Genomic DNA, 9616 nt, shown 5'->3' with positions numbered 1-9616 from the left:
TATATAGATATATAGAAAATACTTATAAGCAAAAAAAAATTCATGGTGTACACAAATACAGATTCAAGTAATAAGATATAAAACATAATATGCATATTATAGTATTCGTAAATAATAGTGATCACGTGATATATACTGATACAGTTTTTCACTTCATCTCTTTAAGATACATATGCTACAGAAAATACTAATGTACTCTGATAATTGCATTAACATGATAAAAATCATATTTTAACTGATAAAAATTCATATATGAATTGATAAAAATTATTAATGTTTATGCTGATTGATTCGTTGATTTTTATGCTAACTGTTATATATCTGCAGTTATTGGTAAGATAAAAGGTAACAGATTGATTATAGGCTACCAGATTTATTTATACATATGTATATGGATTCATATAATTATGATTCATATATGTGCACTTTAAATAGATTCCTAGTGCCTACACGCAAAGATATATTTCGATTCTGTTATTTATGATCATTTATATGATAGATTCCTAGTGCGTACACGCAAAGATATATTTCGACTCTGTTATTTATGATCATTTAAGTATATGATACATGATACTTTTATGTATAGGATACATAACCGAGGTTATACTACTACACATTTAACTAGCGTTCGAACAACTTTTCGTCCATTACACAGTTCCAGACAGCCACCTATAGCCAAATGAAATGGCCAATTCCAAATGGTTAAAACAAGGGGAGAATTGCCTGGCGGGGTCCAACGTTCTATTTCGGCCTCATACTTGTTCTCTGCATCCTAAGCCACACGAATGCATTCGCGATGAATAAAATCATCCCCAGCACGAGTCCTTCGCCAGCAATGTAGAGTTGAATATCCTTCTGGTCGTAATTGTCCGAAGTGTGTCCCTTTTGTAGTCGATTTCCGACAGCCGCCGGAGCATTCCGCATTAAAACGAGATTAATGACGGGAAACGGGTGTCGGTCGAAGAAGTCCATGAAATAAGCTTGTTCACTTATGATGGTGCTTATTCCTTTCACATTGTAGGCGGTTGTTACTTGACTGCCGTCGTCCGCAGCGGCGAACGATTTTTTGAAGTTACGATGTGAAACTCTCGTACTGCAGGATACTGTAACCAGATTCCATTAATCAGCCTGCAAGTGAAATTATACTTGTCACAAGGGCAAAGTAAATTCAGACATCAAATACGGGAGGTAGAAAGCCATTTAGAACCAGACTTAACCCACATGAATTCGCTGATATTTTATGGAATTCAAAAGAGTCAGCTGTACCAACTTTTTTATCCATGGCGTTAACAATGAGTGAACCTATCCAGGTCTATGATGACTGTAAAAATATCCATAATTATAAAAATAAACAGATATGAATACGAATCCCAAAGAAAATTCGATACTACTGGTAGTAAGTGGTAGTAAGTTACTAGACAAAGAAGTGGAAAACGGAGCTATTTGTAAGATTGCCAGGCAATATAAGAGTCAAAGAGAATATTAATCATGATTCTGTATTTCTCTATGCTAACTGAAATTAAGCTGTGATACAATCCGATCCTATGTGCCCCTAACAAAAGTTTCATATTCAATTTTCTCATGCGCATCCTCAGAGGTTAATTTTTAAAACTTTATTAATAGGCAGGAGATGCAACGGAAGAACCCACTATGTAACTAATTTCTATATAAACTTTGGGTTTTTCAAGAAAATGTGACATTTTCCCATGAATGTGATTTACTTGAATTGTAATAGGCTAATGTTGCAAGTAAATTTTTCATATACATGACCTGATACTTCTAAATGTCCGTTTACCAATATCATAAGCTGATTTATTGACTCTAATTGTCTATGAGGTTCAGAAAAAATTAATTCATTTTGATGTTATAGAAATTCTATTTGCTTATTTTGTTCATTAATTTTAAAACGATTGCAATTCCACACGGATAAGAATAGGTTATGGCTATGTATGTCATCATGACCCATGAACCACATGGGAAGTTCATGAGCTAAGCATTCCTCTCTCCAGTCAACCTGCTTCGCAAGCGGTTTATTGAGGTTAAAAAGAACAATGATTTTTTTGTTTTAATTCTCCACCCACATGAGAAGAATGTCTGAAAAAAGAACAGTACCAAAATTGAACAATATAATATTAGTTTCATGTTGGAAATCTGCATGATTGCAATTATGTTAAATTAGATATTCCTTATTCAAACTAATGAAAAGGGTTTCCATACAAATTTTATATATACTATTTGCCCTGTATAAGATTATATATACTATTTGCCCTGTATAAGATTATTTGCATAGATATACATTTTCACTTCTAGACTTCCTGACTTTAAAATCTATTTTTTTTTTTTTTCATTGACTACGAATATAAATCACCGGGACAGACAATATGTCAGTAGCTTTTGATATGTGTTTGAACTTTTAGCTTATTTGTCATTACTAAAACGTTAAGTTAGAGTTCAAATCTTTACGCATATATATATTTGGATATTTAATTAACTTATGGTTACGTTTTGCTTATTGATTTTATCGTGATTCCTTTTTTGTTATAATTTGTAACCCTTCCAACTTCTTACGGAGTGTATTATATCGACTCCACTTGTATCCATATTTATTTTATTTTTTATATTTATTTATTTATATATTTTTTTAATATATATTTGTGAAATTAATGGTTGGCTTGAATATGTGGAAAAGTGTTCTAGCGGCGTACCGTATAAGGCTACTTGCGGTATCATTTCTATAGATACAAGATATGAATGATAAAGTCATTTAAAACCGTGAGAACCGCTATAATTCAGTTCGGATCCAATATCACGAGTTGTAACTCGTAAGACATGACACTTTTTTATTTATCCGTTCTACCAAACCTATTGACTCTGGATGATAAAATATAGTATTGGTTTTCTTAATGGAAAGGAATTCACACAACGAGTTAAGGAGATTATTATTGATTTACACCACCCGAGTCAGATTATTATTATGCATTGAATTCCACGTTTACTGATTTAGCACTCATAAATATTCCTAGTGCACTCTATTCGGTGTTTGTTTTTAGTGCTATTAATTCTATATAACGTGTCAGGACAACTATTAACACTAAGAAGTGTTTATTTCCTCTGTCAGACTCGTAACTCTGTTAATGATTCTATGTGTATTCTTTCGAGGATTGATTTGGCCCGTGATAGACCTTTAAACTGACAGGTGTCTTAGTGTGTCCCTTGTTTTCATGACACGTGTTACAATTAGTTATGTGCTTTTTATATCTGTAAGCATTGTAGGCCAGTAAAATAGTGATTTGGCTTTCTGTGACATAATAGAGAACCCTGGATGACGGAATGCAACCAGTTTAGGGCGATTGGTATGAAAGAGATTACGTATTACTACTACCTGGTCATTAGTCACCTGCTGTGTTCTTCGGGTTTTCCTCGTCACGGACCTACATATAATATTACATTTGATTACATAATTCTGATACACATGCTTTAAATATACTTTTGCTTTACGGTTTCCGTTCGAAGTGTTTATTGTTTTGCTTAGCTGCTGACCCTGTTTCCGTTCGAAGTGTTTATTGTTATGCTTAGCTGCTGACCCTGTTTCCGTTCGAAGCATTTATTGTTTTGTTTATTTTGTAACAGTTCGGCGCTCCAACCCAGATATTCAATGCTCGCGATCTCTTGGGTTAAAGAATTTTCTTGTTTAGATATGGTTTTAACAATAGGCACGGATGTTTCTATATCTTTTGGTCAAATTAATGGTTCTTTGCAGTATGGTGCGGGATTGCGGGATAATGCGTCAGCTATGATATTTGCTTTCCCAGGTAGATATCTTAACTTGGCTTCAAAGACCTGAATGATCATATGCCAACGAGTTCCTCTGGGACTGTGTTTAAAGCCTTTGAAAAAACTCGGTATGGGACTTTATGGTCAGTAAGGATTTTATCAGGATAGCCGTATATTATGAACTTAAAATGTGCTAGTGAGTTAACGATACCTAGCCCTTCCTTGCCTATTACTGCATATTTACTTTCAGAGGGCTTTAGTTTACGTGAATAAAAAGCTATAGGGAAGAACTGTTTATCATATTGCTAAAGTAGTACCCCTCTTACCCCTTGGTCTGAGGCGTCTGTTGCAATAAAAAAAAATTCCTTATTTAAATCAGGGATTTTTAAGTTAGGTGAGCTGCATTATTCCGCTTTTAAGATATCAAACGCCTGTTGATGCTTTTTAGACCATAATAAATCTACGCCATTCTTCGTAAGATCTGCTAAAGGAGCTGTCATGATTGAAGAGTTACATATTTACATACGATTGTAATACCCACTACAGCGCAAAAGTGCTGTATCCCCCTTACATTAATAGGTACCAGAAGTTATGAATAGCCGACACCTTACCATGGACTACTTTAAGACTTTGACTAGATACATAAAACCTAGATAAACATGTTCGGTTTTAAAAAACTCACATTTAGATATTTTACTCTAAGATTATTTATCTTTGTCTCTGTAGCACTAGCTCTAGTTTATGTGAATGTACTTCTAAGGTATTAGAAAAGATTACAAGACCAACCAATAGGCATGTTGGGTATCCCCTAAAAGTCTCCAAACACTATATTGTAATTGGGGCGCAACGTAATCCGGAGGCATACGTAAAAATTGATAATGTCCCCTGAGTGTGCAATCACTTAGGTAATGGCATCTGGTAAAAGCCTTTAAGTAAGTCCAAGCTGGTGAAAAATTTATTCTAACCTAACAGAGATAAGATGTCATCGGTACATGGCACTGGAAACTATCGGGAGTCGTTTCCTTGTTTAAGCGACAGAAATCTACGTAGATACGCCAGGTACGATCTTTTATGGCATGACGTTTGAGGGAAAAATTATATGGGCTTATTTGATTTCCTAATGACTATTACTAACATTTTTCAACTTCGTCATTTATCTCTATTTTGAAATTTCATTGGGAGTCTATACGAAGGTACGTATATAGCTTTTTGTTTGTCCTTAGGCCGTATTTTGTTTTCAATGACATCCGTTTTTCTCCCAGAGATCACTCGCTAGTGGAGAAATATCCTGGTATTCAGGTAAAAGATAAAGAAAATTTCTGCGGAATCACCTCTGCTTGAATGACTTTACGGATATTACTTTAGATAGGGTATAAGAGAGATTCATCTACGACTGGTTGGGCGTGATTAAAAATTAGCAACAATAAAAAAAATGCGATATTTATATGTATAGGTTTTGTGGATTACTAGATTAATTAACTTGTTGCTGCGAGTCAACTGTGTCTAGGGCTTTGTTCGCAGAAATCATTATATTCCAGAGTGTCGGGAAGGATTAAAATTTCATTTCCCAGCAAAGTCTTTTTACGCGCACTAAGACATTCGAGGGTGCATGCGTCTCGAGATTTTGCGTGGAAACTGCGACTGCGGTTGTGGGAAAATTCTGTTGGGTCGTTGAACAATACCACGATTTATGAGACAAATGATTTGTTCCTCTATATAAGTTATTATTTGATTAACTGTCTCTTTTTTGTTCAAAACGGATTATAATATGTTTGAAGGTTTATAGAATTTTCCTTTGATAAACACGCCTTATTTTGCAGGAGGTAAGATAATATTTTGTATACCCTTAGATGGATATCTTACAATTACGCTAGATACAGATCAATGTTTTTTATAACTATAGAGGTATCTGTAAGCGCTCGCTTATTCGGACTTCTCAATAGGGAAGTTCGAATAACGGACGGTGAGTCCGTAAATACCGGATATTACGTGTACTAAAGGAATAAAACAAGATATTCTAATTTTTACGGTGCGTACAGTCGGGCTTAATCCACCAGTATTTATAATAACTTAATGTATTAAAATTACGAAAACCTGCTCTGATTACTTGATGCGGTCGTGTGATTCATAGGAAACAAAGGCATTGGCCTAAAAAAAGGTATAAATAAATGATCCAACATCGTTTTTCCTCTCCACTGAAGTCGCTTATGTGTGGAATGTGCTATGCTTTGAACACTCGGCAGATTTAACTGACCCTGACCGTCTGACTAGATGACACAGTAACCAAGTTGCATAAGCATGATTTGTTTGATTCTGATATTTAGGACTACTGTTTACCATCGGCAACGTATTGTGTGTTTTTAGCATTCTGTTGTTGGTTACCTATAAAGCAACGAACGTATGAATTACGAACTATTAGGAATTGAGCGATTACTATTAAGACAAGTTATCTCTACTGCATTCAATATCAACTGTTTGTACTTGCTGTTGTTTACTTCATTCTTTGCTAAAATTTGAAATAGTGAGGGATCCTGGTCCGTGCATTTAGCCTAATGAAAGTTTTTTATAGACATGTTATTCCTTGCAATCCAGCCATTTTTTTTTTTTTTAAGTTAAGTTGAGTCATTGAGGTTCGATATTTTACGCATATAACTAAAAAAACTCAAGGCTAAAACTGCGATCGAGACCTTGCACAAGACCATTTTGTCATGACCCGAAATAGTGTTACCTCTAATTTATCCAGATTTGTACGGGTGTTCCACTTGTTTTTGTGTGTTTTCTAATCACTATGGTGCCTAACGACCCTATCCATGCATCTGTATAAATACAGACGTCCACTGAGTAAACGCATATTCACTGTTTAATATGATTTGTTACGTAAAGGATTAATAATCACCCAAAATGATAAAATTAACACAGCATATGATTATGATATTTCAGTAGAACTTCTGGAAAAAGAAACTCAACGATAAAAACTTGCAGTAGCGACATCCCAATGATGTAGATAATTTCTGTAAAAAAGTAAGATTAAGAATGTCTCGTAACTTCAGCCACAGGAATAAAGAAATTTGACCTGCAAAGGAAACACGCAGTTACTCCAATGAATAAAAAAGGTTGTACTTAGCTTGATTTTGTGGGAAGTCACGGTGTTCCGATAACGACACACGGCCTTGGCCCTCCTTCTGTTTAGCGGATGACCTGGTTTGGCTTGAGTTTCCCCCGTGCACGTTGTTTGAATGATTCGAGCCCTTGAAGATCCGATGCTGCAGACGCGTCCGGTTTATTTCTTGATGTGCTGGAAATGCTCAATAAAACGATGTTTTCTTGGATGATTCTAATGAGAAACGAAACTTGCGTCGCCGTAGGAAGAAGACACTTCGGGTTTGTTTCTTGAAGTTATTCACTACTGAAGACACTCACTAACGATGATACTAATTTGCTTGAAGAATCTCTTGCTTTCGTCGTCGTTGACTTCTGATATGATGCTTTATTCGTTATTCTTCGGAAGACGTTGAAGAGTTCTTGTTGTTTTCTGAAGTCGCTCACTAAACGATGATACTAAGTTGCTTGAAGAATCTGTTACTTTCGTTGTCGTTGACTTCTGATGATACATTATTCGTTATTTTTCGGAAGACGTTGAAGACTTGTTGTTTTCTGAAGTCGCTCACTAAACGATGATACTAAGTTGCTTGAAGAATCTGTTGCTTTCGTCGTCGTTGACTTCTGATGATACATTATTCATTATTCTGGTTTTTCTTCGGAAGACGTTGTACAGTTCTTTCAGTAATCTGCCACCAATATTTGGGCTGTTGCCTTGTATAATAAGGCGCCCTATGAGGTAATGTTAGACTTGCGATAATCTTACGCTAAGTCGGTTGGTTATGTTAGACTTGCGATAATCTTATGCTAAGTCGGTTGGTTATGCACTTCCATAATCATTGGAGTGTCTTGGGGTTTGTAGATCACTTACGAAGTCGGTATTATCTTCTTTGGTTATGACGACGATGTGTTAAACTCATGATGATTCGGCAATGATGTGAGGTTCTAGTCGAAAACACGAAGTATAAAAATACTTATATTCTCTGAGATTACAGGTCTTCTAATGACGATGGCTTGATCGCTTCTGCCAATGATGATGGCTGATTCTATTCTGTTCTCACTACCATCTCGGTTACAAGTCATAAAGGAAGCAGACAGTAGCTCGAACATATGAACATACATACAAAATGAGACATACTACAGATCACGTAGGCCGTTTGAATTATAGGTCGCGGTAGTTGTCTCAAGCAGGGAGCTTGGACTAATGTTTCAAAACAAATGAATGACTACAGGTGACGGCACGTCACCTTAGCCTACTTTATGGTATATGTCATCTTAGCGTCTCTGGTCTGATCACATTCTTGCAAGCAATCTGGTTGACCTCTTTAGTTTTAGTTTTTTATATATATGGAATACCATTCCATATTTTTATTATGTAATCACTTACACATAGCTAAGAGGCGGAATTAACCGGCTATCAGAGATTTACGTTTAACATCAAGCAGTCGGCTTGCAAACCAATCCCCCAAAACAATGCCGCTCCGCCAACCCGTACATTTCTCCTTCTTTTATGCCCCAAGATGGTTTGGCTTGGGTTATGGTAGTTTAAAAAAATAAACTATCCTCGAGTTAATATGGCTTTGGTAGACGCAAGATTATGCAAGACGTTTAAATTTTTAGTTTTTGGGATATGGCGGCCGTTTTTCAGGGAATTCCGGTACTCTTTTATAGTTCAGGAAGGAGTCCTGGTACCTTACTGTTTTGTTTGTTTGGTACCTTATGAACAAACGCCTACAGCGAGGATGCTGATCAGCCTACTGTCTCAACAGTAAATTACTTATAAGTAACTACCGTTTCAAGAAAATACCTAATCACAAAATTTAGTACAGAGAACACTACACTTGAGCATCAAGTTTAATGCTTGTTTGACAAATTCATACTTACCTATATTCACCAATATATAATTAACCAGTGAAGTATGGGATCAAACAGATGGGTAATCAAACAATGCTGAAAAGAGGCTTGTATTTCTCTCACTTTCATACTGCGTTTGTCACCATGCTTCTGACCAGAAAATGCTGCAGCAACAAATAACAGTACATGAAAGAGTTAGTTAACCCACCCACACAAGAAAAAAATCCAAGAATAACAAAAACGTGGCTATAACTAATTTTTAATAAATAACTTTCGGACCCCATTTCAATGTCAAAAACCATGAACGGGAACGGATAGAAATATGTCTGAAATTACAGCATTTCCCGACATGATTTGTGAGCTAGTTTCTCTTCCTACACCCTTTTGCGATATCCCCATTTTGAGCTGAGCTCTAAAGGGGGGGGCAATGACCTGTAATGCCCTTTGTATAATTTAAAAAACAATAATAAAAAAAGGAGAGTTTGAAGTTGCCTATTCATGCAATTACATTCAGAACTACTGCACCTGCCTTTACTATCTAAACTAATATCACATTTCTTCACATCCAACTACGATGTGGGCACTGTTCCTTGTATAACACAACCAGTAATGAAATAGTGCAAAAAAATCCAGTGAAAATGACTATAATACTGTTTTGTACAAGAAAAAAAAAGAAAAAAAAAGGGTCGCTTCCATCTGCATTATCTGAAAAGGACTGCATGCTAAGGCAACCAATAAACTAATTCCCTTGGAATGAGACATTGGGTATAGTTTGCACCAGTGATGGTGGTAAGGCTATATATTTTTACTTCCTCTTTCGCACACACTTTATTAATAGAAATGCTCTTAGGGTGTTTTACAACTCACACATGTGAAATATAAATGCTCC

The 9616-nt window shown here is 35.7% G+C and overlaps 1 protein-coding gene across 7 annotated transcripts in view; it reads right to left on the bottom strand.

The window, feature by feature from the left end:
• Positions 1 to 9616, bottom strand: part of LOC135218373 (calcium-activated chloride channel regulator 1-like) — a 376124-nt gene that overhangs the window by 277697 nt on the left and 88811 nt on the right. The window lies entirely within an intron of this gene.

The sequence above is a fragment of the Macrobrachium nipponense genome, chromosome 9, assembly GCF_015104395.2.
Source record: "Macrobrachium nipponense isolate FS-2020 chromosome 9, ASM1510439v2, whole genome shotgun sequence".
NCBI lineage: Eukaryota > Metazoa > Arthropoda > Malacostraca > Decapoda > Palaemonidae > Macrobrachium > Macrobrachium nipponense.
Note: the sequence above shows the minus strand (reverse complement) of the source record. Positions and strands in the feature narration are given on the sequence as shown.